Genomic DNA, 15,844 nt, shown 5'->3' with positions numbered 1-15,844 from the left:
ATTGTTCAGTGGTTGTTGTATTTCAAACCAAGCCTCTTAAAGGACCAAATACATTTATTCATGAGAATGAATGCTTTTAGCCCACACTGACACTAGAGAAACTGGTGGCTAACTTTGCTATTTAATCAAGCTGAGGCAGACAGACATTTAATATTGGAGTTCTTGTTTTTTTTACTCCCTGTGGAAAAATCAAAACTGTCTATATAGTGATATTCAAGTAAAAGTGCCCAAGTCATGAGTACATTTAAGCACGTGCTTAAACTTAAGCACATGCTTGAATACCACTGCTGTTCCTTGACCTTAAATGGGACTTGGTTCAAGGATGAATTGATATTTATGTTCCTTGAACACCTAAGATAGGCTTGCTCATGATTTTTTTGCTTTGCTGGATCAGGGTTTATAACTCCACAAGTTGATTTTTATACTAGTCTAGTATTTCAAGTGCATATATAAAAATAAACCTAATCTTCTTCAATATTCCATGTCTCTGATCTCATGACATCCAGAACAGAAACCACTGATCTTTTCAGTAATCTGACTTACAAATGTTGTTTTAGAAGGCACCAGCAGCGAATCACACCTTCAGTTGGAATACCTACATTACTGCATCTCTGTTGCATGTGACTAGCTTGGAAAATGAAGTTAAACTTGAACAAGAAAAGTAATTTAATACATGATTTAGAACTTTAACCACCTTACTACAAATTAATCTGCATGCCTGCAGACCTTTACTTGTATAAGCAACTCAATATGATTTGACGAGGAAGGAATTATTAGTGAGATTTGGCCTGCCAACTGTAGAAATGATTGTACTGTAGATCAGTGATAATATTTACATGAAATGTGGCACTTCCATTCAGTTTTTCTGACTTTTTTCTCCTGTAGCATTGCTGAATTTTTCATCTTTCAGGACAAATAGAAGAGAATCAAACTTCTCTTGCATCAATCTGAGTATAATATATAGTCAAATAATTGATCACACTTGTCCTGGTTACCTACTAAAAGAAATCACAGCTGAGATCTAGATAGGCCACTATTCTAAAAAAACAATTCTGTTGACCTCTAACAGAGTTTCAAACAACTTCATGACTGATGGATGAGTTGCAATGCTTAGTATTTTATGGAACTGGATCTTATATTGTAGATTCACACACACACACACAAAAAAAAAAAAAAAGATTAGAAAATATATAGAGGCCTCTAGTCCAAGCTCCCTTTCAAAACAGGGCTAGATGCAAAATCAGACTGGGCTGCTAAGGACCTTGCTCAGTTTTAATAATGAACAAGGGTGGAGATTGAGCAATCCTGGAATCAGTGATGTGTTAGTCCCACTGATACAAATTTCTTCTGTATTTCCAAACAGTATTTCCCTCGTTGCAGCTTGTTGTTGCTTCTTGTCCTTTTGCTATGCATATCTGAGAAAAATTAGGCTTTATCTTCCTATAAGATTATGATAGTGTAATTACACACCCTGTTGGCCTTCTCTTCTCCAGGCTAACCAAACCCAGTGGCCCCAGCTTCATAGTGTACAGCAGGTGCTCCAGTCTTCTAATTGGCTTCTCTGGAGACTTTCCAGTTTGTCAGTAGCTCTTGATCTACGGGCCCTGGGGTCCAATGAGGTCACTTGCTCAGCCCCATCCTGGAGTGTTGCATGGGCTGCTTCTGACTTTATTGCATGTTTTTTTGCATCTGCCTTTGTTGAACTTGACATGGTTCTGTCTAACCCACTCCTCCAGTTGATTGGTGTCATTCTGAATGGAAACCCTGCCCTCCATTGTACCATTCCTCCGGTCTGGGGGTCACTTGATGGGGGTGCATTCAGCTTTAGCATCCACAGCCATATGGTGTAACAGTAAGATAACATATTGACTTAGTCAGCGAGAGATAATTTTCTGCTTTTCTGGCAGTAATAAAATTCCTAATGATTGTTGACCAGAATTCATGGAATACATCTGGCTGCTAGACTAGGCTGAATATACAACACAATTTGCAGTACAAGTTATGGTAGTTAGAAAAATAAGTAGTAATAGTGTTGATTATACATATTTATATTTAAAGGCATTTCTGATGGCTAACTCTGAATTGAAAAGAAATATAAGATGGAAAATCAGTAATATATAAATAGATATGTAGAGAAAGTGGTTGCAATTATCTAAGAAGAGGGATTATATTGGCATACTGGTAAAGTTCAATACCTTACCCTGCCTGCTCCAGCCACCCTGATCCGCATTGTGTGTCTTTAGAATTCACTGTGCAGCTCCTGTCTGCTTTGCTGTCATGCCTTACGTTTGAGATGCTACTATGTGTTGTGATGGTCATACTGAAGGAAGAATGTGATGTTCTGTGGAAGACGTGGTAAGGTTTCTATCTGCTGAAAATGCAAAGCAGAAAGCCTCTCAGTGCGCTAGCCCACTCTGCTGCAATCATTTTTCTTTATTGACATCCCTGGCTGTGGCTGTGAAGGGAAGCAGACAATCTCAGCTGGGAAGCAGTGCAGAGCACAGCCTTATGTGATGGCGTTCTTAGCTTTCTGCTAATGTAATGCTTGTGGTATCCCACGATATCTTTGCTGAGGCATTGCAAGAAAAAGGTGGCTATCTTTCCCAACCTCTTTAGATTAGAGCGGGCCACACCCTGCAGTAACATCCAGCTCAATCTCCTCCTACCAATGACAAAATAACAATGAATATTCATATTGCATGTATTACCAGTTACTAGGTCCAAGATTCCCATTCACCACAAGACTGCTTCCACCACTGCTCCATTCATGTAGAAAGGAAGAAGCCACCTTGCCTCCATGAATTGGGTAGTGAAGATGTCAGAGAGGGCTCTTGGTGGGAGACCCCCCATCTCTCTGTACTTCAAAGAAGGTTTCACTAATGTGAGCCATCTGGTGCCTTGCCATGTCATGAAGGGTACGTTTCAGCTCAGGAGGGACCAGAGTTACAACATGCAAATGTGAACAGCACAGGCAGAGCTGCTGGGATTAGAGTTACATCTCAGGTTTACTGTTGAGAGTTGTCTGAACCCATGAAGTTGCACTTACCAGCCTAAGAACTTGAAATTACAGAATCCTATGGGTCTCTCTGTGTCAATTCCAGTGGGCACACTTCTTCGGAGAGGAAAGCCTTTGTTATTTGGTCACAAACACCACAGGTGAAGACAGAATGCAGCTCCTTTCCTAAGCCCTCATTTTAAATATCTGTCTGAAGATCTACAAAACTACAAGACTTGAATTTTTAACTAACTGCCCTCTGCCTAAAAAAAAATAATTTCACTTTCAGAAACGGTTCATATGTTGAATGAGAAGAATAAAAAGTTGTTTTTTTTAAAAAATAGGTTTTCTTGCTCCTGACCTTTTAGTTTAAACAGCCCTGCAGCCAACGTGGGTGAGATTTTAAAGTCAATTGGTTTTGATTATAAGCAATTGAATATCACACACTGAGTAGGTACAGTATGGATTTTAGTTAAGTTCATTAAAAGCACGCAGGTATGGAAGGACACTGTATTAATGGAGTGCTTGGAGCACCTTAAGTTTTCAGAATGGCTTTCCAGATCATGAGTTCCAAATACTACAGGAGAATTACAATCTGCTGAATGGATATTCAGTTTTACCAGTATGTCCATATTGCCAATACATTGAGAGCTGTATTTGCCAAAAGTGACACTGAAAATTTCTTTCTCAAGATACTGCTCATTACATAAACAGGTGAAAGAAGGGAAACTAATACCTTCAAAGCCTACTCATATTCAGATCCAGATTTTTCAGTAGAGAACATCTCGTAGGGTGCAGCAGTTTGTCGTATAAGTGCTCTTCTGTAAACACAGATGTTTAAATGAAAATTAGGATATAGCAAAATCTGTCAAAGGTAGAGGAATGATGAGTATTGAGCTCATCATAAAGCTAAATTACCTAATATTGGGTATGAAGACAGTGGGTATGCTGGGAGAAGCCCTGAATTCACTTTTTATTCAAATCCAGACCTTGTATGGAGTGTTCACTAAGACATCTTATGTGCCAAACAACACCTCCCCAGATTAAGGCGTAATTGTAATTGCAATGGTTCTATACTCCCCAACAACAGAAAAAAATCCCACTTGTATTTACCACAGAAGTTTTCAGTCCCTTAGATAACATATCTTGGAACACAATAACACAATAACAGTGTAGAGCAGTAGGCTTCACACTTCCAGTCTCAAGGCAGAAGTAACTTCTAATAAGCACAACCTGTGGCCTCAGGCCTTGAATTACAGGAAGTTACAGTTTCTGATGTAGTGTCATACCTCTTAATGGCATGTTTAAAACTAATTTTTCACTGTTCCTTTTATTTGCCAACAAATAGGTGACTGCTAGGCACTGTATATCCTACCACAATGTGGTTGCTCACTGGGCAGTGACAAGAGCCTCAGGTTAACATTCCCTCCCTTCTGCTGTATCGTGTAGTTAACTCAACCTTTATGTTTCATCAGTCTTTTTCTGCAGACAGGGACCTTTCTGCCTTCATGAGCCTCAGTGGGAATACTTGGGCCTGTGTCTGTTAACTGTGATGACATTTACTGACCTCGTCATGTCAAGAGACAGGAAAATTGGCAATTAACAGGACCTGTCTTCAGGGGAAGAAACAAATGTATATCACTTGTCTGTAGGCAGCACAGGCTTCAGATGTAGTTCTCTGAAAATAAAGCAGTTGTCCCAATTTAAGCTCCCCAAAGAAGTGAAATACAGTCGCTGTGGCAATAGTGTCAAGTCATCCCTCTGTATTATTCCATTTGTTCCATCACAGCCTATTCTCTCCAGGGAGCTCATTTGTATTCTCTTGCTTTCAGGTCATCTGACTCTCCCTTTGTGTCACGGATTTAACTTTGTCTTCTCTTTAGTATAAATTAAAATGTTACCGTTGCCATCAGCCTGAGGCCGGAAACCACAACTGTGACTACTGAGCAACCTATTTTAAATTCCAGCACAAAAAGCCCTGTGCCTAAATATTTTATGGCTAAAGGCCATTTGGCTTCAGATCTAGATCTAAATATTCAGAATGATGTTTACTATCACTAGCACAGCCTGCCATTTCTTTGGAGTATTTGCTGATATTGTATTTAGAAGTGTGTTTTTTTTTCCCTTTTGAGAAAACACCGAGAAGGGCAGCCTGGGCTGCACTTCAATCAGTCACTGGCATCAGCATAAAGTTGTAAAGGACATTTTGCTGCATGTTTAGAATGCTTTCCCCGTGGAAACCCTTCTCTTCCCCTAGCAGCGCTACGGGGAATTAAGAACTCACAGCCGGCTATTGAAGTGGATACCTGAACATACGTACTCTCCATTTAAGCATCATTTTCAAAGGTCGCCACTGGCATATGTTCCTTCCCCTTCCCTCGCTCCATGTGAGACGCTCTGGCCATCTGCAGCAAAACTGCTTTTCTAATTGCGCTGCTCCCTCTGCAGAACAACGGTCCTGAGCTCGGGCGGGGGGGGATGCTGTCGTCTCGTCGCCCGAGTCGATGCTGTGCTCCAGATCTCCCCCCGAATCCAGTAACGCTTATCTGCACACCCAGAGCAGCTCGGTCCGAGCAGGTCTGTGCAGCTGCTGCTGCCAGAACAGATTGATTGATTTTTTTTTTTTTTTCCCCTGTGCAAACGCAGATAGCACAGCCTGCTCCGGCCAAACGAGAAAACACAGCCGCAGCTCAGGGTATTGCTGTGGATGACCCGTCTCGTAGAAAGGTTGGGCCTGCTGTATCCCTGCCATACAGATCTCCATCCCAGCCGCTCACGCTCAGCAGTGCCTCAGCGCTCCCGCCCGCATCGCCGCACCGGGAGGCAGCAGCAGCACCTAGCGGTACCAGCAAGCAGCACCGAGCGGCACCAGCAGCACCGAGCGGCACCAGCACTCCCTGCCGCCGCTCCGCTTCGCAGCTGGGAAACAGTTCCATACACACCGCTCCTCGGGCAATCCCCTCATTTTCCTATCTTTTTCGAAGCATGTGAACGGCAGTGCTTTGCATCGCGAGCCTTCTGCTAAAGGGAGCTGAGTGATTCCCTTGTTTGGCCAGGGATTTCAGGGAGGTCCCCCTGTGTGTTGGAGTTACGGTATAGGGACACGAGCGGCCCAAGGAATTACTGCAGCACTTCAATTCAGGTTGGATGTCAGGAAAAATTTCTTCTCCAGAAGAGTGGTGATGCACTGGATGGGCTGCCTGGGGATGTGGTGGAGGCACCATCCCTGGAGGTGCACAAGAAAGGGTTAGATGTTGCACTAAGGGATGTGGTTTAGTGGGGAAATACTGGTGGTAGGTGGATGGTTGGACTGGATGATGTGGGATGATCCAACCCTGGTGATTCCGAGATTCTAGGATTTCTTTATAACTTTATCTGTGGGACTCTGAGCAATGCATGCCTGTGGAGCTGTGGTTCAGCATGCTGCTCTATCCCCGAGGCCTTGGGAACCAAACTGCCTTCTCTACAGCACAGCTGAGAAACAAAGCCAGCAGTGCCCCACCACAGCTTGCCCCACCACAGATCTGTGCTGTGTCCTCCCAACACCCAGCCTGCCTGACATCAGCATTTAACATTTAAGTTATTAAACTGAAAAATATCATCCTGCTCACTGGGAAAGCAGAGGGACTTGAAAGTTATTTACCATTCACATGGTGATTTAACACAGTACCCCAAGAAGATGCTGTGACAACGAATCAGGATTTTTCTGTAGGTCTCCAGAAGAGATGGGGATGCAAAAAGAGTGGTAAATGAGACGCTGCTGTGCATGGGGCAGTTTGCTCTGCAGCTCCCAGCTCTGCCTGACCCAAGCCTTATCCAAGGGTGGGAGTTCTGAGCAGAACACACAGCCATGTCACGTTTTATTTGTTCTCATTGCCTGTCCTCAACTTTCCAGTGTCAGTTTTAAAGTGGAAATCAGATTGCAAACGCTATACATATAAATAATGTATTGACTATTTCATGCGAGCTGTACCAAAAAGGTGTTACTGCATGAAAGGATGTAGTGATACAGTTGCCTGATTAAGGGAGAACTGAGAAATTAAGAAGAATAGGTAAGTAATTATGTATTGTCTAATGATCATCTCTATGCTGTTACTTCTCTGAGACGTGAATTGTGAAACACCCAGGGCTGCTGCAATTGGCAGTCTCAGGATTGATAAGCCACCGTACAATGTCACTGTTTTTATATAGCTATAACAGACTGTCAACGTCAATGACTGGATCAGTTCACAGGAGGAAAAAAGAAAACAAACAATCCCAGCCTCATTATGTACGTGCACATCCATATGCAGTGGTATCAATGCGGGCCATTCTACCGGAGGATCCAGCAGATAAATAACCGAGGCTCTTATCTCGCAATTTTTAAATGTCGCTAACGCAGCCCGGCTGTATTTTTATCCTCTTACCGCCAGGCTGCCTGTGCATCGCCACACATCCCGCTTAGCTGTCAGCTCCCCGCCGCCGGCTTAAAGGAGCGGAGCGGCACCGCGGAGCCCCAGCAGCCCCCGGCCCCCCGCGGAGCCCCGCCATACCCCTGCCCTCCGCTACCCGGCGGCTTGCCGCCCACCGGCTGCGCTCCTGCGAGGCAAAACTTCTCTGTCATACACCCCCACTCCCCTCCGCCTTCTCCGGCTTCACTTCTGTCCCTTTCGCCCTTTCACTGAGCACGGAGGTGCTGGCGGAGAGCCCGGGGCTCGCTTCGGGGTCCGCTCGGCGCGGCGATGGCTGCGCTCCGTGCTCGCCCCGATGCCCCCCGCTCTCATCCCGACCCCGGCCCTGCTCTTCCCGCAGGGTGGGCTCTCCTTACGACCACCGCTCCGCCGCCGGCTCTCCCCTCGCTCTCCGTGGATCCTCTCCCCGCCTTCCCCACGCAGGCAGTCCCCGGCGCTGTCTCCCCCCGCACCCTAGAGGCAGGGGCCCGGAGGTCGAGCTCCGCGGCTCACCCTCCCCCCACAACCTCCCGGTCCGGCTGCGAGCTGCGGGGAGGGCGACCCGCCCGCGAAGAAATGCCCTGTTGAACTTTGAATACATTAGTTGACATCAGTGCGAGTTGGGGCTGCCAGCCCCTAGCTCCCTCCTCCTTCCCTACCTCCTCCTCCTCCTCCTCCGCCTCCTCCTCCTCCTCCCCCCCTCCCGGTCTCTGATGGAAAGAGTTGAAGCCGCGCCGATAGGAGCAGCCGGGAAGAGGCAGCGGAGCGCAGGGCAGGACTTGGGTCCCAACTCCGGCCGCGCCGCGGGGACGCTGCCCGCAGCCGCTCGCATGGCCCGGGGCAGCGCACCCTAAGCGCCGGGCTGGGGCGAGCCGCCGCTCCGCTCCGCTCCCCGCTCTCCTCCCGCTGCAGCCGGAGCGCGATGCGCCCGTGAGCCCCGCACCGGAGCCGCCGGAGAGCCCGTAAGCGCAGCGCGACGGAGGGACCGGGGGAGGGCGGCGGGGAGGGGGCGGCGCAAACTTGGAGGCTCGGCGGGAAGCCCCCCCTGCGGCCCGGGGTGCGGAGAGGTCGGGGCACCCCGCGGAGCGCCGTCCTCCTGCCCCGTCCTTCTGCCCCGGGAGTGGGCAGTCGGGGCGCTCCGGGAGCTGCTGGTGCGGTCCGGGCGGGCAGGATGGGGAGGGAACGAGCCGGGAGGCGGCGGAGGTGATTTCTTCGTTCTTTCTCTCCTCCTCACCTTCCAGCTCTCCCGTAACCCGCCGAGCGGGGCTGAGGCGAGAGGGAAGCCGGAGAGCTTAGGCGCAGGGATACTAATGCTTGTTGTGTTCGTTTTTCTTCATTTTTTCCTTTTTTTTTTTTTTTTTCTTTCCCGGATGGTAATTTGTCTTTGTGGTAGGGGTGGCCCATTAAATTTCAGCTCACGTCCTGATGGAGATCAAAAGCGAAGGGGAGAGGGAAGCAGAGAGCCTTGTGCGGCTCCGTAGCTCCGTGCATTGTTAGAAACTTACGGGGAGGGGGGGATTCCCGAAGCAACCTTTGCGGCTGCGGCCCCGACGCCCACACCAAAAGTTGGAGATGTGCATTTTCCAACGCTGCCATCTGCTCGGCGCTGCTGCCCGGGAGCATGCTTGCTGTTACGCCTCAGAGGAAACAAACAAAAGGTGTGCTGCCAAGTCGGGCTGAACCTGTCTGTTCATGGGCTTAGGTGGAGCGTATTAGGGAGTATCTGTGTCCTAAGGGTTCAGTGTTCTCTCTTGGCTCAGGTTGGACTCTCTCGTCCTTAAAAAAGGTCTCCAAATGTGGTAGATGCCAGTCCCGGTTTGCTTTTTTGGTTTGTTTGTTTCTTTTTCATCCTCAAACTATTTCTGCGTGGATATATCGGTTTGGGATCATAGTAAAGTTTCCTTTTTTTGTTGGGCGAGCGTTCCCTCTCATTACAGAAAATACTTCTTCCAAATTACAGTGTGAGCAGCACGAGGTCAGCTCTCCGCCTCCGGACGGGTTCAGAGATGGGCTGAGACCCCGCACTGACTGCACTGCGAGCAAAATACAAAGCAGTAAAGCTAAAAGTTAGGACAAGCTTCGGTTCTCCCTGCTGCCTGGGATCAGCGGAGATGCAGACTGAGTGCAGGCAAAGAGTGAGAGGAGCTTGTTCCAGCTACACACACAGCAAAGCGCTCCTCGATTATATGTATGATTTGTGAGCGCCCAAGGGAGAAAACTGGTCATAAACTGCAGAGAAGGCAGTGGGAAAAGGAATATTTAAGCATATCACTCCGGATTTTTAAATAGAGGTTTCCTTTTTAAATAGCTGCTTGAATCATCCCAGTCTCCTTTTCATTTTTCTCTCCCTTTTGAACTACAACTTTTATTTCTGTTCAGATCATGTGGAATGCCAAGCTGGCTCTGCACAAGGCGAGCTGCAGTGTGGGATCTCTGCATTTCATGTTGTGCCTTTTCCATTGTCAACACAGTGGAGACGATTTCTCCTTTTATTTTTTTTTCTCCTCTCCCGCTATTTTGCCTTCTTTCCTCCAAGACATTAAGTTTTTGTCCTCCCCTGTCAGCAACACGTTAATCCTGAAGTCATGGGGTGAGGGGGTAGGGGGGGAGGGGCGCAACCGGGTCACACAGACTTAAAGAGAGGGCATGGGGATGGAGTTACCTGGAATCCATAGAGCCTGAGAGAAACTCAGTGCAGGTGGTGCCGTGGAATTTCAGCTGCTTTGCAGTGGGATGAAGCAAGTGCCCAAGCAAAACGGCATCGGTGGTGCGGTGAGGTTGCTATTTATTCTCCAGACAGAAAGCTGGAGTGGGGGAGCGTGCATCCTGAGCTTACTGCCATTGCTTTTCTCTACCTGAGCTTGGAGTCAGCTGGAGAAGTCCGGCTGGGCTCAGGCCTTGCTGGGGTGTGTTCCTGCAGAGCGTTCTGTGTCGTCTTCAATGTGACTCGGAGGATGCGTTTCTATTTTAGCCAGGTTTGATAACCGTGTGAGCAGCCACACTAGGGTTAAGTGAGACCGTCTGCGTGAGTCTGTTTTCCTGAAAACAAACACGACGTTGAAAGTTTCTGTGGAAGTCTGGGCTGTTGCTTCGCTGTTTGGCAAAAGGGGGCAGCAACTAACAGTGCCACAAAGAAATCTGCCGCTCTGCTTTCATGTCGGTGTCTGCTATTGCCGGGGGCTGCGAACTCGGGATGCTTGGAGCCCTTATCCAGGTGATTCCTCATAGAGACAGCAGCCAAGTTAGCTGACTGTGAAAGTGAAGAGGGAGCAAAGCTGTCGTGGTTTCAGTCCGGGGCTGCATCAGTTCCCCACGCTGGTGTGACCGGCGTGGAATCTAAGGCCAGCACTGCATGATTTTAGAGCTACTCCAGTTCTCCTTATGTAGGCTGATAGCAGTGACCTTCACCTCTCACCACACTGGTTTTAGGGAGAGTGCGATGGGACCCCAGGTTTGGATTGCTGTTCTTATAAATGCTCTCCAAGGAATTGTCAGCACTGCTTTTCGTAGGAAGAAAAATGAACGTCTTTGTTTCCTAAATTTAACTTTGTTTGAGAACTCGTTTGTTTCCAGCCTAGAGAAACATATTGATCTGGCTTATAAAATATTGCTTGTAGGATGCATTTAAAAGCCTTTTCACCTTTTATTTATCTGTCTGCCTGGAATCATTACATTAACGCTTCCTAGTTGATTTCTGAGTGAGAGCCATGGGTGATTTTGCAGAGGGTCTCACCGGGTGCTGCCTCTTCTGAGCACAGGCTGCTCAGACCCTTCATGATGTGGGAATGCAGCCTGGTCCCACCAATACGGAGGTGCTGAGGGATGTGGCACTGTGACCACGTCCTGTTATTGGTGTATAGCACCTGGATCTGCAGCCTGAATGTAAGCCCCGTGTGCAGTCTGCAGTAGATTTGCCTTGCTGCGCAGCGTGCCCGACTTCTAGTGTAGAGCTGGAAAAGGGAAATGCAATCTTATGCAGGTAGTGGTGGAGGCGATTCAGACCGATTCTCTAGGGGGTGGAATTCGTTGTTGTTCGCTGTGCAGCAGCTGAGATTGCAAAGTACCTCTTAAGTGATGGACTTACTTTTTAGAGACTGAATCCTTTGAGGCTGAACTGCCACTATTTAGGTTGCATCTTTGTTATTTAGCCCAGGACACAAACAGTGGAGAATTACAGTGCTATCCCCGCTGTGCCTTCAAATAGGCTGTGTTCGAATATGAGTGCTGTTGACTTTGAGAATCAAATAACAGTTCTTTGTTACTGCCTGCCTTTTTTCTCTTTAAGGAGAGAAAAAACAACTTGCTGATGAGTGTGTCAGCCAGGCTTATTGTAAGTCATTGTTTCTCTTCCTTTTGCATTGTGGACTACTGACTCTTCCCACATACCCATCTCTGCCCATGGTTGCAATTTTCATGAGTTTCAATGGCAGCTGTCTGCATACAGCACAGGACTTCACAGGTATTTGGGCTTGTGAGCACAGTGCCTTGCTTTCTGGAGGTTATTATTCAAACCCAGTTAGTCTCCACATTTATTTCACCACGGTTCTCGTTGTCATCCAGCAAATACTCCGTAACAGCCATTATCCCCTACCCCAGGCTCACATGGTGTGAGCAAAGTGCAGCAGAGCTTTGAAGGCTCTGCTGTGACTCAGTATGCAAGGTCTCCTTGACTACAGTGCTTTGGCTCCCAAAGTTACCTACCAGAAAGAACTGAATTTTAAGGCCCATCCAGAATAGCTCCAAGTGATTTTCTGCTGGGAAGTGCATGAGTGGTGTTACCGTGGAATACTTTGGATATCTGCTGTCAGATATGTATCTACGTGCATATCTACATATGTTTTGTTTTGTTTCAGAATATAATAAGTCTGGCCAGTAATTTGCATGTGAAGGATGTTACCAAGTTACAGCATATGACTCTGAATAGGTGATGGAGCTATTCATGTGCTGATAATTAAGCATACACCCAAACACTGTGTTGGCTATGGACTGGTGTGCCCTATTTACTTTCTAGTAAGCTTTGAATGAGATCGTAAGTAAACATGCTGATTGCTAGTCTTAATCCTCAGATCAGTTGTGAACATGTTGGGAGCTTCTAAGTCATCTGTGTAATTTCATTGCTTTTCTGTAAGGAGTCATTTGTGGAAAGAGCACAGGATATTTTCTTCCCATAAGCTGCTTTGAAGGGACTTGTGCTCGTAAGGTGCTGTGTGTTCATGACCAGATCCTGACTAATACAAACCTGCTTTGTGCAACAGACGAAGTGCTTATGGACTTGGTAGTCTCACTCTATAATGCACTCTTTATTGGGCCGTTGCTAGAAGCCATGCCATGTAAGTTGCTCAGTGCCAGTTTCAAGGTTTGACTTTACTCATTGTACAGGAGGATGTGACCACCTGGGACAACCTGCGGAGCAGCACAGGAACCATTCTTGGCCAAGTGCTGCGCTGCACTCAAGGGCTCAACCATTACTTCAAACCTGGGAGGCAGCCTCAGCAATTGGGAATAGCATGCGAGGATGCTGCAAAGTGAATCCTCCAGCAGCCTCGTGTCCCACTGCTGAGTGTGCTCAGACTGTGAGCTGAAACGCTGTCTCAATCCTGCACAACAGCCAGGCTAAGTCCTGCTTAGATGATCTATGAGCAATTCTCAGTTTAAGGGTTTGGGGCTTCCAAAGTTTGCATACTTTGCAGATTGCTCGTGCCAGTCTTCAAAAACTGTTAGCTTTTAAGACAAGCAGATGGTTTTAGCAAAATATATTTGCTGGCACCTGGAACAGGTGGATCTAGAATCAATTTATGCAGTGTGATTTTATCCACACCCTTTTTGGAATCATTTTGTACCCTGGAGCCACCTAAGATGCTTATTATATACCCAATAGGGAGCTGCTTCTGTCTGACTACATAGGATTTTACACATCTTTTATAGCTAATGCCTGGATTGAAATGCAAAATTTAGTATGGGAGTGCATGTGAATTTGGAAACTCTCTGGAGAAAATGTGGGTGCGTGTATCAGTGAATGAATTGTGTCCTCCATAGACAGAGAGGGCTGTTTTCAGTGGTAACGAATGTCCTGTGTTCGGCGTTTGTCATTTTAAAAGTAGTATTTTTCATTCCAAGTGCAAGCCTCGTACAGGCTACTGATGTAAAGTAAAAATGGGGAAAAGAACCCTTTAACTGCATTTGAATGGGCAACAATGAAAATTTCTGACTTGCTACAAAGATAGGGATCAGATCAGTGGTTCCAAAAAACGGCTGTGGCAGCTCTGAGCAGTTGCACAAGAAGGGGAAGATGCTGTCTGTCCTCCTGAGGGCAGGAAACAATCTGGACGAGGCCACGGTGACATCCTCATCCTATTACAGAGCTGGGCCATGAATCACTACCTGGCTTGTAGTGATTGCATGAGGGTTCTGAGTGGATGCTGGGGCTGTCTGCATTGATTGGGGTGGGAGTGGGAATGGAGTTTGGAAGTGCTTTGGGGCCAGCATCGTGCTGGAGGAGGATGCTGACTGCGGAGTGCCTGCTGTACAGCTCTCATTGCTTTGCTGTGCTTCCCGGCCATGTGGAAGTCGGTTGGCCTGCAGCTTCAGCTAAAGGTTGCTTATTTATCTCCCGCAATGCTGGTTTACAAGAGATCAAAGATTAGTGGGGGAGAAGACGGCAAGAAAGGAAAGGGTAGGAAGTTCACTCTGGTTAATTCAGTTTGACAGGATAATACGGTAAATTCAAGAACGTAGAGAGAGACGCATTTTGGAGCCTGTCCTTATAATGAATGCAGGAAAGAAAGAATTGGCGAGGTCTCAAAAGTTTGCCGGAGTGATTACAGATCCCCCCGCTCTGCCTCACGTTCCTTTCTCTGCTCTCTCTTCCTGACTGAAGCCAGTTGTCTGCCAGAAGGAGATTTTCAAACACATGGTTTGGACAGGGCAATCAGTCCGTATTTATAAATCACTTAATATTTCACTCTCTGACCTTTCTGGGGTCCGCTCCACATCTGAAGGGCATTTTCATTAAAAATACAAAGCTGAGGTTTGGATTCTGCATGTGTCCACGGTGTTTCTCCAGTCTAAGAGCGCTCAGCTTTTATTGGTAATTGCAGCTAGTAACCACCTACTTAAAATTAAGGACAGCAGGGCTTGTGGTAGAATGAAACAGTGTAGAGAGACATACTTTATTTAAAATGAGAAAAATAGTACTATGCACTGTGAATTGGGCTCTGAGATGCTGTTTCTGTGCTGATGGGGAATGATGTCAAGTAACACGTAATACAAATGTTGAGGATGATTAAGTGATACAAGAGTACAGCTTACCCAGAATTCTGTTTTGTCAGCCATGCTAGGCAGTCCAATGTAACAACGGGCAAGGAGGTGTTTCTGTGGGAGGACCTGAGGGCGAAGTATGGCCTGGAGAATGTGGTGTTCATCTGTGAAAGATATCGTGCAGCATAATGATGAAGATAGGCGCCAGGTAGGATTGCCTGTGACTGGAATCAGTAGGAATTGGACTTTGACATATGTGAGAAGTCTGGTGTTACGTGACATGCTCAAGGTCATAGAGTGAGTTAGTGACAGAGGTAAGATTGCAACCCCTGGAAGAACTCATTCACCTACTTAATTCCACATGTGTAGTTAAATCCTCTGAATTAAATGCTTCATCTGAATGCTTTCCTGGATTGGAGCTCCAGACTTGTGCCTTACAAGCCCGTGTGTTTGTCTCCTTGCTAAGCACTGCCAGCAGGTAACTCCATCCTCCAGATGTGTTACTCACCTGAGATGTTCCAGTTAGTGTGACAGAAGAGAAAATAATACCCTGATCTCAGGAGCACAATTGGTCCCAATGTTGTGAAGACGAGATGGTGTCATCCCTCTATTTTGTACTTTTTTATACAAACGTGCAAGTGCATCTATATAGATTGAATTAAAACAAAAGCAAGTAATTAACGTCTTTAAAATTTTACATTTTTCCCCTTTCACCAACAGAAACTGTCCCCAAGAGAGTAATTTGCTACATATCTTCTGTATTTGTCTAGGGCTGTACGTAAGGAATACAAAACATGGCATTGCTAATGCTATGTGTTCCCTCTAATGGCTCTTTGAAATATTAAAACAGCTTATATTTGGAATGAGTTTCGCACACCTCCTTCTCTGCAGTTGCTTTGCAAATCCAGGCTTCGCTGCTTTGCTTCAGCAAATTATGAGTTTATTATACTCCCAGAATGCTAATAGCACTTCGTTTTCTCCCTAAATTTCTTCTTCATATTTATGTATTGATTCTTCATTTGAGCACACTTTTGCAGATAATGACGATACTACTGAGGATAGCTTGCGTGAGTTAATTGTAAGAATGCCATCCCTCTCTGCCAAGAGCCTCTCTGTAAAGTTCATAAGCTAAGGCATCCAAAATGCTAATGTAGCGAATATG

At 46.4% G+C, this 15,844-nt stretch overlaps 1 protein-coding gene and 1 long non-coding RNA gene across 6 annotated transcripts in view; one reads left to right on the top strand and one right to left on the bottom strand.

The window, feature by feature from the left end:
* Positions 1-8,119: 8,119 nt before the first annotated feature.
* SEMA5B (semaphorin 5B) overlaps positions 8,120-15,844 on the top strand; it is a 251,596-nt gene continuing 243,871 nt past the window's right edge. For 4 of the 5 annotated variants that reach the window (XM_085228316.1, XM_085228314.1, XM_085228313.1 and 1 more), the window contains exon 1: positions 8,120-8,387. The gene's annotated coding sequence lies outside the window, so the exon portion shown is untranslated. The remainder of the gene's footprint in view (positions 8,388-15,844) is intronic. The other variant, XM_085228315.1, reaches the window with a different exon arrangement.
* On the bottom strand, positions 8,752-10,488 carry LOC146544009 (uncharacterized). Its single transcript, XR_014884447.1, has 2 exons — positions 10,088-10,488; positions 8,752-9,458 (listed from the first exon to the last, which is right to left on the bottom strand). It is a non-coding gene; the product is annotated as an uncharacterized LOC146544009 (long non-coding RNA).

This window comes from Meleagris gallopavo, chromosome 7, assembly GCF_905368555.1.
Source record: "Meleagris gallopavo chromosome 7, MGAL_WU_HG_1.1, whole genome shotgun sequence".
NCBI lineage: Eukaryota > Metazoa > Chordata > Aves > Galliformes > Phasianidae > Meleagris > Meleagris gallopavo.
The sequence above is the reverse complement of the archived record's forward strand: the minus strand, read 5'-3'. Positions and strand labels throughout refer to the sequence as shown.